The sequence below is a fragment of the Oryctolagus cuniculus genome, chromosome 17 (assembly GCF_051225735.1).
Source record: "Oryctolagus cuniculus isolate XC-2025 breed Fujian yellow rabbit chromosome 17, ASM5122573v1, whole genome shotgun sequence".
Lineage (NCBI taxonomy): Eukaryota > Metazoa > Chordata > Mammalia > Lagomorpha > Leporidae > Oryctolagus > Oryctolagus cuniculus.
The window spans coordinates 32,406,161-32,418,258 of record NC_142883.1 but is presented as its reverse complement, the minus strand read 5'-3'; the positions used below and the strand labels follow the sequence as shown (position 1 = coordinate 32,418,258).

Below are 12,098 nucleotides of genomic sequence, written 5' to 3'. Positions count from 1 at the left end.
CCCAGCCCTGCTTGATGGGAGAGTGAACCAGCAGCTGGAAGATCTCTCTCTACCTTTCAAATAAAATGAAAAACAAATAAAAAATTTCAAAGGGCTCTTATTAAGAATGTGATATTTCTCACTGATGGTGAGTGCTGGCTCTCGGGTCAGATTGGGTCTGAATCTCCCCAGTTTCTAATTGTGTTACCTTAGGGATGTTTCATTGTATTCTGAAACTCTGTATTCTCACCTGTGACATAGGGATGGTAAGTATTATTACTTATATTATCATGATAGTATTATAAACAATAATGTAAAGTAAGTATTTTAAGAAAGGCACGATAAGGTAGCACAGAGCAGAGCCCTTGGGGCAGAGCTCAGCCAGTGGTAATGCCACCTCGGAGAGTGCCGTAGCAGGGGCCAGGCGAGATGCTGAGGCTGTGCAGGGTCATCTCCTGGGTTTCTGCTCAGTCCCTGGTGAAGGTGGGAAGGAAGCTCATGGCTGTGCTTCAGAGTGACATAAAATGTCAAGGACTTCAGGCTGTTGAGTGGGTGTGGCTTGTGATATTTTGGCAGAAGAAATAATAAGTGTCCCAGAATATCCTGGTGCAGGGGGAGGAGTCTGGGAGGTCAGCCGGGGCAGCATCCCAAAGGATTTGAGTACCCTGGACTTTGTTTCGTGTTGATTCCTGCACAATTAAAGGACTTTTCAAACAAGGGAATACAGATCCGGGCTTTGGGCAGGTGGCCTGGGAAGCAATGAAAAGAGCAGAGATCCAGGAGTGAAGTTGGAGGACAGCCATGCTCAGAGGCGGGCATGGGGGGCTGGCAGAGGATGCAGACAGGATAGAGGGAAGAGGTGGATGGTGGGGTGAGGGAGGGTTTGCTGTGAGCACAGGAGGATGGGGAAGAACGTGCCTGGAGAGGGGGGTCCTGGGGGTCCCTCCAGATGGCTTTTCTTGTGATGTCTGCAGGGGCCCGGGAGCCAGGGAGGCTGAAGAAACCTGGGTAAAGGGCCTCCGAGGAGGGTACACCTGCTGCAGGTGCTGGGAGACAGGCTCTCCGGCTCGGCCCCTTGACAGCTCCTCTGCCAGCACCTGGCTGCTTTGGACTTGGATTGTGGACTAACGGAGGGTTTGTACCACTGTGGCTGCGCCTGCTGCCTCCAGGCCCCTCCCAGCACCTGCGGCTGTGCCAGTTGTCACTCTGCTGACTTGTGCCCTGGAGCCCTGCTGCAGGTGGTCCTTTTCCTGCTCAGAACCCACCCCCCAGAACTGCTTCTCCCAGCTCGTGGTCCTCACCTCCCTTAGTCCTCAACAACCTCCCACTGGCTCCCAGCTCCATAGTTTTACCGAATACCTGGCCCTTTTCTCATCTGCTTGGCTCATCTGTACAGGTCTGACCACTGCCTGCTCTACTTAGGTGCCTTGGCCTTGCCCGATCTAAGTCCTCTATGACCCCTTCCTGCCTTAGAATCTTCCTGTGGTCCCAGCACCATCTCCCAGCCAGCCCTGGGTGCACCCCAGCTCAGCATGTCCCCTCCCTCCCCCAGACATTTGACTCCACTGTCCAAAATCCTCACGCCTTCTGTCCTGGTGGAACCACCTGGAGAATCTGGTGCCTGGGGTCCCATTCCCAGAGGAGTGGGCCGGGGTGTGTGTGTGTGTGTGCGTGTATGTGTGTGTGCGTGTGTGTTAAGGTTGGGGAGGGGGACACAGTTAAAGCTCCCTGGTGGTTACCGAGGTGCAGCGGGGGCTGAGACCCACTGGGCAAGGCCTTCTGGGGGAATTCAGCCACGTGTGGTACCAGCTCCTGTGGTTTCGCTGGGAACTCCGAGGCATTTTGACAACAGTTTGATGTTGAACCAATGTCATGGAGAGTAAGAATCTATTGTTTAAGGCCGGCGCTGCGGCTCACTAGGCTAATCCTCCGCCTAGCGGCGCCGGCACACTGGGTTCTAGTCCTGGTCGGGGCGCCGGATTCTGTCCTGGTTGCCCCTCTTCCAGGCCAGCTCTCTGCTGTGGCCAGGGAGTGCAGTGGAGGATGGCACAAGTGCTTGGGCCCTGCACCCCATGGGAGACCAGGAGAAGCACCTGGCTCCTGCCTTCGGATCAGCGCAATGCACCGGCTGCAGCGCGCCAGCTGTGGAGGCCATTGGAGGGTGAACCAACAGCAAAGGAAGACCTTTCTCTCTGTCTCTCTCACACTGTTCACTCTGCCTGTCAAAAAAAAAAAAAAAAAAAAAAAAAAAAAAGAATCTATTGAGACGGAGGGCATGTGAGTGAGTGTCAGGTGCAGGGTACAGATCAAGATGTGCACTTAAGTAAATTTCACATTGACTGTGCCCCCCAAGCCCCAGAGACCGAGGATGGAAGAGGAGCTAGGCATCCCTCCTTTATCTCAAGTGCCTGTTGGAGGAGATGGAGCCGGCGTGTGCCAGTGGGTCTCAAGTCCTCTAACGAGAACATTTGGGACTAAGGCCTCTGGGCTCTAACAGGAGAGAGATGAGGGCCTTGAACTCTTACTGAAAGGAAGAGGGAGGCTGGGAAGGCTTCCTAGAGGAGGTGTCCACCCAGCTGAGGTTTGAGGCCTGAGGAGTTCTCAGGCAGTGGAAAGGGTGGAGGTGAGGTGGGCAGAACATTCGACCCTGGGCAATTCACGTCAATATTGTATCACCAACTAGTATGGACTCTATTTCCTATTTTGGAGTCAAGTTCCTCATTTATAAAATGCAGTATTTGGCCCAGAATCTGGACTAGAAGTTTCATATTCCAGGATTCTGGATAGGGCTTTGGCGGTGACACAGGTTTCCTGGTGTTGCAGCTGGAGGAAGAGCCTCAGGCAGCAGGGCACCTACCTGGGGGAGGAGCCAGGTGGTCTATTTAAGGCCTCTGGAGTAGGAAGTAGGAAGTCAGCACCCAGGATGCACTGGGTCACCTGTGCTCCCCACCCGCCTTGGGTCTCATTGTTTTCTTTTCCTTTTTATGGATTTGCTTAAAGCAAAATTAATAATAGCAAGGCTGATGTGGGAGAAGAGGTGATTTATTCTTTGCAGCTGACCATCCAGATCATCCTAGCCGAGCACTCCCAGTTGAGTCTGAGCATAAGACACGGGAGCCGTGGATTTGTCAGTACATTGTGAGGGGCTGTGCGGCTGGACCTGTGGCCTGCAGAGGTCAAGGGCTTCCCCACGGGCTCGCATCTCCGCAGCACAGAAATGAAGGAGCCAAGAGTCTCAGGACCCTTGATTCCTGGAGAAGGACACTGTCCTGCTCTTCCCCTTCAGCCAAGGCCACCTCGCACCTGCCTCTTTCCTAACATAGGCCAGGAGCCATCTGCGTATGGGCAGCCCCTTTGCCAGGGAGCAGGGTGGGATGGGTGCATCATCCTGTGTGTTTGAGATTGCCAACATCGTGTGTCTAAGAGTGTGTGTATGTGAGGGTGTGCGTTTTGAAAAAGGCTTTGCAGAAGGTCTGGCTCCCACCCTTGACCTTGACCTGAGTTCTTGGGCTATCTGGAGTGTGGGAGATGGCCAGTGGAAGGTTGTCCTGGAACAGGCTGGCAGGTCCTTGGCTGTCACAGCAGGGAAGCACTCAGGGATCATAGCAGGGGGACAGGGGGATGCTGTGATTGGATCTGGTTCACAAGGGTTGTTTATCAGGACACGGAGCCTCCTAAATGCTGGCTTCCAGACGCTGCCCTCCGTGGGAAATGGGAAGTGGCATTTTTGGATGTGTGGTTGCACTTCCTTGCCATGGTGTCCGAGTGAATAGCAGGTGGACGTTGGCAGATGAGTGATGTTTGTGATTTTTGGGGAATGTGTGTGCCCTTGGGAACTGAGCCCTGAGACTCGTGTGCTCACTGCCAACTCTAAGTTACCGAGAGCTGACAGGCGAGGTTATTTGATTTGGCTTCTCCCTTCTCAGGGACTGTGCAAAAGCAAACCCTTTCAAGAGGTCATTGGTGAGGGCCAATGCACAGTGCTTCGGGGAGGCGTTAACTCAACATGAAAGCAAGTTCAAAGATTTGCTGTTATCTCTCCCCACGGAGATCTGTGAAGCAGTTTATAATCGACACATGGGGGCCGACACTATGGCATAGAAGGTCAAACCTCTGCCTGCAGTGCTGGCATCCCATATCGGCACCTGGTTCAAGCCCTGGCTGCTCCACTGCCAATCCAGCTCCCTGCTAATGCACCTGGGAAAGCAGCAGAAGATGACCCAAGTCCTTGGGCCCCTGCACCATTGTGGGAGAACACATAGGAGACTTGGAAGGAGCTCCTGGCTCCTGGCTTCAGCCTGATCCAGCCGGGAACAAACTAGCAGATAGATTTCTCTCTCCTTCTATCTCTGCCTTTCAAATCAAAATCAAATATTTAATATATAGATATAGGTATTCTTGACACTTGCCTTCTTCAACATGGGCCAGTGTTGGGTGCTGTGGAAATGCAGGCATCTGGGAAACACGTTCAGACCAGCCACGCTGGTGCACACAAGGGATGTGGCTGTTGTGTTGCGACGTCTGCTGATTGGTTGCGACGTCTGCTGTTTCCTGACATTTTGCTGGAGAGCACAACAGAAGAGATCACTGCTGTGCCTCTCTGTTGTATGGAGGGCCTGCCTCCCCCACTCCAAGGAGTGTGAGCACCTTGTGGGGCCCTTGATGGAGGAGCTGGAGACGGAGATCAAGATGGGGGCAGATGGCTTGGGTAAGAAAGGGGAAGGGATTTTGAATATATGGAAGTCACCAGGAAGGACAAGAGTGAAAGACCCAGTGTATGGGGACAAGATGAGAACAGGGCTCAGAGAGAGAGAGTGAGTGAGTGAGTGAGAGGGCCTGCAGAGGTTACACCAGTGCAAAATTCCCTGTAGCAGGAAGCACTTGACCTTGAGATGGAAGTTGTTTTCTGCTCTGTGCTGTGCATGCCCTCTGCCGTTCAAACCTAGGAAACATCTCTACACAGCAACCTGGTGTTCAGGCTCTGCTGTGTGGGCTGATGGCGGCGGACAAAAGGAAGGTCACTCACTGCTTGCATCTGGAAGCTGCCTTGGTGGAGAAACTGGTGAAGAGAGCGATTCAGGAAGCTCTTGGTCCCAGATCCTCAGAGATGTTGGAGAGCAGGGTTCTAAGGCCTCCCAGGAATGGGGTGGGCGCTCACCGGGGGATGGAGCTGGCCTGGGGACATCCCACGTGGAGACAGGTGGGCGTCAGGTGAATGGACTTGCTGCTCCCATCACAGCAGAGGCCTCATGGATCTCACGAAGCCCCAGGGATTCTGATGGGGACAGAAAAATCTGCTTAGGGAGAAAGTGATGAGCAGAGGGCTGAGTGAGAAAGGCTGGATTTGTGTTTGGGAGAGTATGCTGGAGTGTCTCCCCGGTGTGGAGCGTGCTCCTGTTGGTTTTCAGGGTTGGGGGGGGGTCTAAGCTTGTGCTATATAAAATGTGCTCCCGGGAGCCCTTCAGACGGGCCGGCCCCCTGCTCCTTCCCACACCTTCCTCAGGGGCCCTGTGCCTTCACAAGGCCCCGGCCCTCCAGGACTGTGGAGGGAGCTCAGTCCCTGTTCTTGTCTCACTAGTCTTGTTTGACCCAGGTGGTCTCTCTGCCTGCCCTGAGTACTCGGCTCACCAGATTTCCAGTGTTCCCGGCCCATTTCAGGGCTCCTGCCGTGAGGGCTCCTTTGCAGTATTCTTAGCCTCTGATAATTGTTGTTTTTTTTTAAAAAAATTTTAAACTTAATTTATTTTACTTGAAAGGGAGAGGGAGAGAGAGAGAGAGAGAGAGGTCATCTATTGATTCACTTCTCCAAATGCCCACAACAACTGGGGCTGGGCCAGGCTGGAACTCCATCTGGGTCTCCCACATGGGTGGTAGGGACCACCTGAGCCATCACCTGCTGCCTCCCAGGGTAATGCCTCCCGCTCTAACAGATTAGCTGGAATCAGGAGTGGAACCGGGACTTGAACCCAGGCACTCTGATATGGAACATGAACGCCCCAATCCAGCATCCTAACTGCTAGGCCAAACATACCCCCCACCCAATAATTTTCTTATAAACAGCACTCAGAACATTTTTGTGCACAAAGTGCTTTTCATATTTTAAGTTCCTGTGGGAATATTCTTGCTGTGGGTATATTCTCAGAAAATAAATCAGTGTGTATAAAGATTATGAATATTTTTAAGGTTTTTAGGTTACACTATCAAGTTGCATTCCCAAACAGTATTTTTTTTAAAAAGAATTATATATTTATTTTAAAGTCAGAGTTACACACAGAGAGAAAAAGAGAGACAGAGAGGGAGACAGAGAGAGAGAGAGGTCTTCCATTCGCTGGTTCACTTCCCAGATGGCCACAATGGCCAGAGCTGTGCTAATCCGAAGCCAGGAGCCAGGAGCTTCCTCTGGGTCTCCCACGCAGATGCAGGGGCCCAAACACTTGGGCTATCTTTCATTGCTCTCTCAGGCCATAGCAGAGAGCTGGATCAGATGTGGGGCAGCCCGGACTTGAACTGGCGCCTATATGGGATGCTGGCACTGCAGGCGGCGACTTTACCCACCAAACAGTGCTAGTACTGTGCCACAGTGCCGACCCCCCCCCCCCCCCCACAGTGTTAATAACTGATGTTCCTATGTCTGAGAGACTGTTCTAGTAGAAGTTTTAAGGTAAATAGGCTGGGAACCTGCTTAGGACGCCTTAGATGCAAGCCCAGTTGTCTGTTACTGGGGCTGGAGGAACAGGTGCAGTGAGGAGGGAGTTGGAATAAAGGCTGGCTTCTACAGTTCTGTATGGACTCTGTAATACCATTTGCCGGCTTCCAACATCCCCGAGGGTAGGCAACTTAGGTGAACCAGTGGCGTGTTTCAAGTTCTTTCAGGGCACCTGCCTTTGTCCTGTTGCCTACCTGGTGAGCTCCTTTGCATGCATCGAGACTTGCCCTGGCTGATGTCTTTCTCGAGAGGCCTTCCGATGTCTCTGCTTCGTCCCCAGTGAATCACAACATCCTGCAGCACAAGATGGCTCTGGTTGACTTTTTACCGTGCCTCCTCCGAGACTGTTCTACATCGCTTGTGGCGGGGGAGTATTTGGATTTCACTCCTGGGTGCCTAGCACCAAGCACAGGATTGGCATTTGCTAAATGCTCATTATACTCATTAACATTTCTTTCCTCGCTTCTCTCCAGGGGAGAAGTTTTGTGAGCCATAACTTTGTTGTAGGACCTGGAGGTTATTTCAAAGAAATATTTTCTATTGCCTCACTTACACTCATTAAATTTCTCCCACTCTTCCTAAATTTTAGGGAGGAAATGGTTTGCCAAGTGCTGGGATGGACCATGGAAATTCTTTAAAAAGATGACATTCAAGCTTAAATTATGTCTTTTGTGATTGGATTCATAAGTGCTTGTGTACCCTGGGACTACGCCTTCCTAGGAAGCTTTCCATTCTGGCCCGTGTTCCTTTCAGGAATGTTCTGGTTGGGCAAGTGTAAATCATAGTAGCCTTATTGTGAGTCGTCTTTGCCGAATGTGGAACCCTTGATAAATGCACACGGCGCCAGCACCCTTGGCATCTCACAGGGACCAGCACAGAGCCGCTGTGATGTCAGCCCACGCAACACCCAGCTGCCTCCCTCCGGGGCAGAGCCCTCAGCGTCTGCAGGGCAGCTCCGTTCCGAGCCAGCCTCCTGCCCCTGGGACCACCCTCCCCTCTCTGATGAGCATGGAAGCTCCTCCAAATGTCGATGGATCTTTAGTTCCACGTGAAAGCCGCAGGAAGGAATTGGCTTTCTTGGGAAAGTTCCTTCCTTAATAGATTAAGTGTCCGCTTGGTGATACTCAGCTTAGATCAGGTTCCGGTAGATATTTAATTTCATTATCACACCACTCCCAGGCCATAATAAGGGATTATTTCCCTAATTACCAGGAAGTTCTTTACTGAAATCATTTCGGTTGGCACTGGACACGGAACAGAGATATTGGTTTTTGTTTTGCTTCAATTTTTTTCCCCTCCCCTGAAGAAAGGAATCTAAAGAAATTAAAGCTTATTTTCCATTTGCCCCTCTTTCTTAGTCCAGGAACATTTGAGATTATCATTAATGCTGGGTCACTTCTGACCCAGCCAATGCAATTGTTGAATTTGTGGTTTGCCGCAGATTTACAGCCTGGCTTTTCATCTTTGACTAATGATGACTTCTAGGCCTTTGTGGCATATTCATTTTCCTAACATTTTAAATAAATAGTGAAATGTCATGGAAACCGGGGCTGGTTTCTTTCTTGTTCTCCGTGTGTGTCTGTTCTGCTTGTTTTTCTTCAGCGATGATTTCAGCTGCTGTTTAGCAGTGTGAAATATATATGACTTTCTGATGTTTTTTATGTGCGTTTGGCCTGAGCTGTTATAATGAGCCGGCTGACACGGTCAAGGAACTTTTCGAGGGGGATTTGGGAAGATTACGGAGAAGGAACAGACACTTCAGTGATCCGTTTGCTCAGTTGAACAGTTCCCTGGTGAGTCTTATTGGAGTCCTACTGTGGGCCAACTGCTAAGCCACATACTAGGGATACCTTGGTCACCTCAAAAAAAAAAAATCAAAAAACCCAACTGGACCTTTGGCTTAGAGGGACGCTGGCTAAGTGAGTAAGGCTGCAAATGAGCACTGATTATGGAAGGTGCTGTACGCCAGTGGCAGTCTCTCTGGCGACCACATTGGCAGGGCTTTAAGTGTTGAGAAGCTGTTGGTGTCACGGTAGCAGATAGACATTTTCTCAATTTCCAATTGCCCCCTTAAAGCTCAAATTTCATCATGTAGCAACAACCACTGTCAATTGGTTTCTTTTTTCAAAGATTTATTTATTTATTAGAAAGGCAGAGTGACAGAGAAAGAGTGAGAGACAGAGAGAGAGAACCAGGAGCCAGGAGCTCCATCCAGGTCTCCCTGATGGATAGCAAGAGCCCAAGCACTTGGGCCACCTTCTGCTGCCTTCCCAGGTGCATTAGCAGGGAGCTGAATCGGCAGTGGAGCAGTCGGGACTCCAGCTGGCATTCCAAGATGGGGTGCCGGCATCACGAGCAGCAGCTTACCCCACTGTGTCACAACGCCAGCCCCCACAATCATTTTCTTTGAGGTGACAGGGTCACTTGGCCCATTCGTGAGATGTCTGCCCAACCCACATGTGAATCCCAGCCAGTTCAGTCCTTGGCACCTGCAGAACACGGGTGCTTTTCCTTGCTCTCTGTCACACAAGAGCTGCCTGCAAACTCCCCAAGAGGTCGCTTGTTACCGCTTCTGCAGGGAAACTGAGCCATTTTCAGAATGCTTGCTCTTTACTTCCGTGACTCTGCGTGTGTGGTGGCGAGGGAGTCGGGGACGGCCAGAGCAGACGGGTCCAGCTGCCCACCTCCCTGTGCAGGCGCCGGTCGTACCCACCGTTGTTTTGGCACATCAGTGCAAATGCCAATGCAGCAGGAAGGCAAATCATGTCTGAGTATTATTCTAAAAATAATACTGCTCTACAAACACTTAGTGACCTCCCAGGCCCCTGCGGGGAGCACAGGCCACATATTGCGGAATGTTGCTCTGGGCTTTTATTCCAAGAGCCTTTTCTGCAGAAAGATGCTCAAAATGTCCTTGGAGCGTTTCTCTCTTATGTGAGTGATACCAAATAGCAGCTCGCATCGGCCGGATGCTAGCAGTGGTCTCCCAAGCTCCTTTAGCGGTGGGGTCCCGCCAGCAGCAGGGTTCCTGAAGAGGGGCTCACAGGCGGCTTGTTACAGAGGCACGGGCAGGATTTGGGTGAACCCAGAAATGCTAAAGGTGCCAGGCTAACCACCCCTAGGGCAGGAGGAATAAGGGAAGGGCATGGCTCCCGGAACAGCAAAGCTGGCACCCTAGGAGCGTGGCCCTCAGGAACTGGGTATTCCAACCTGCTGGGACTCTCGGGACAGAACTAGGGGGAATAAATACCCTGGCCTCCACCTCCTCCTGCTCCCTAGTCCCTCCCGCACTGGTCAAACCCACCTGGAGGGGCTGGCATTGTGGTGTAGTGGGTTAAGCTGCCACCTGTGAAGCCAGCATCCCATATGGTCACCGGTTCGTGTCCTGGCTGCTTCACTTCCGATCCAGCTCCCTGCTAATAGCCTGGGAAAAGCAGCAGAAGATGGCCCAAGTGTTTGTGCCCCTGTACCCTCATGGGAGGCCCAGATGAAGCTCCTGGCTCCTGGCTTTAGCCTGGCCCAGCCTCGGCTGTTGTGGCCATCTGGGGAATGAACCAGCAGATGGAAGATCTCTGTCTCGCTCTCCCCCATTTTCCCACTCTCCCTTTCTCCTTTTCTCCCCCTCTCTCTGTAATTCCTTCAATCTTAAAGAAACTGACAGGCAGCCACAGGAGAAGGAGCTCTGTGGTTACCGTTCATCCAGGTCACAGGACCAGGAGAGAGGGAGAGGACGAGTCTGGAGGGACAACTGCAGGCTCCCTCTTGGGCACAGAGATTTAGTTGTCTCATCTCACGTAATGTCACCGACCTGGTGAAGTCAGTGTCCGTGTTACACCCATCTTTCAGATGGACCTATTGAGGCAGGGGAGGGAAAGCTGCCTTGGCAGGATCAGGATTTGAAGGAGACTCAGGCCTCTTTGTTTCTACACCACACTTCCTGGCAAACAGGCAGGCGTGGAGAAGGTCAGGAGGGTGTCCACTGGGCCGCGTCCATGTAGTGGTTGAACAAGTGCAGCTGTGTGCTAGGGGCTTGTTTGTAGGGCTGCACGCTGTCCTTCTGTTCCTTCCAGTTACCGTTCTTCTGGCCAAAGAGGCTCTGGCCAGGGCAGGAATTCAGTCCCAAATTCACCACTGGGGACTCATCGTTGGTCCCACAAGGAGCCCTCTCCCTGTCTGCCGTCCACCCTGCCACCCCAGAGGCTCCTTGCTGGGACGTGGGGCGCATTTTGATGAGTTCCATGAAAACAACGATGATGACCAAAACAAAGCTAAACTGCATGGGTTCTGGGGGGAAGAAAACCGTCTGCAGCGAAGTCAGACGTGTCATGCTTCATTCCTGGCGTGGTCTTTCAAAGGATCATATGAATATAGAGTGCACAGGTCCTGGAGAACATTCCAGAAACTTCACAACCTAAAGTTCCAAACTGTACCCTTTGTTAAAGCTTTATCCCTGCCATGGGAGGTTTCCATGATTTAAGATTTTAATGATATTGATAGATGCCAAAATAATTTTAAAGAAAAATTTGTTGATTTATTTGAGTTATGGGGGGGGGTGCAGAGATCGGTCTCCTATCTGTTGGTTCACTCCCCAGATGGCCACAACAGGCTGGGCTGGGCAAGGCCAAAGCCAGGAGCTTCTTTCAGGTCTCTCATGTGAGTGCAGGGGCCCAAGCACTTGGACCATCTTCTACTGCTTTGCCCGGCACATTAACAGGGAGCTGGATCAGAAGCAGTGTAGCCAAGACTCACCCATATGGGATGCCGGCGCTGTAGGCGGAGGCTTAACTCACTGCACCACAACACTTACTCTCCCCAGAAACTTTTGAAGCCATTTTCATTTTTCTTGTGTGAAACCCACCCTGGAAAAAAACCTGAATGGAAATCTCATCAGAGACGTGCAGATGGCAAATAAGCATGTGAAAGACTCTCAGTGTCATTCATCACTGGGAGGGGAGAAGCAGGACTAAAACCTGTCAGGGTGACCAAAGTCCAGAGCGGTGCTGGTGAGGATGTGGAGCCACGGGAAGGCTCGTTCGTGGCTGCTGGGAATGCAAAGTGCGGCTGCTTTGGGAGCCAGTTTGGCAGCTTCTTACAAAGCCAGACATCCTCCTGCCACGAGGTTTACCAATCTCACTCTTCGGTATCAACATATGTCCATGCAAAAACCTGCACACGGGTGTATAATGCAGCTTTGTTCATCATTGCAAACACTTGGAAGCAACAGCGATGTCCTTTAGGAGTTAAAACAGATAGATAAGCTTGGTGCTTGCAGACAATGGGGCATTTGTTATGCAGCACTAAAAGGCAATGAGCTTTCAAGCCAAGAAAAGACATGGAGGAAATGTAAATGCATGTTTTTATGTTAAAGATTTATTTATTTATTTGGAAGACTTACACAGAGGGAGAAGGAGAG

General features: G+C 51.3%; 1 protein-coding gene across 2 annotated transcripts in view; it reads left to right on the top strand.

Moving 5' to 3' along the window:
* The window catches only part of C17H17orf67 (chromosome 17 C17orf67 homolog), a 32,579-nt gene that overhangs the window by 12,451 nt on the left and 8,030 nt on the right, over positions 1 to 12,098 (top strand). The window lies entirely within an intron of this gene.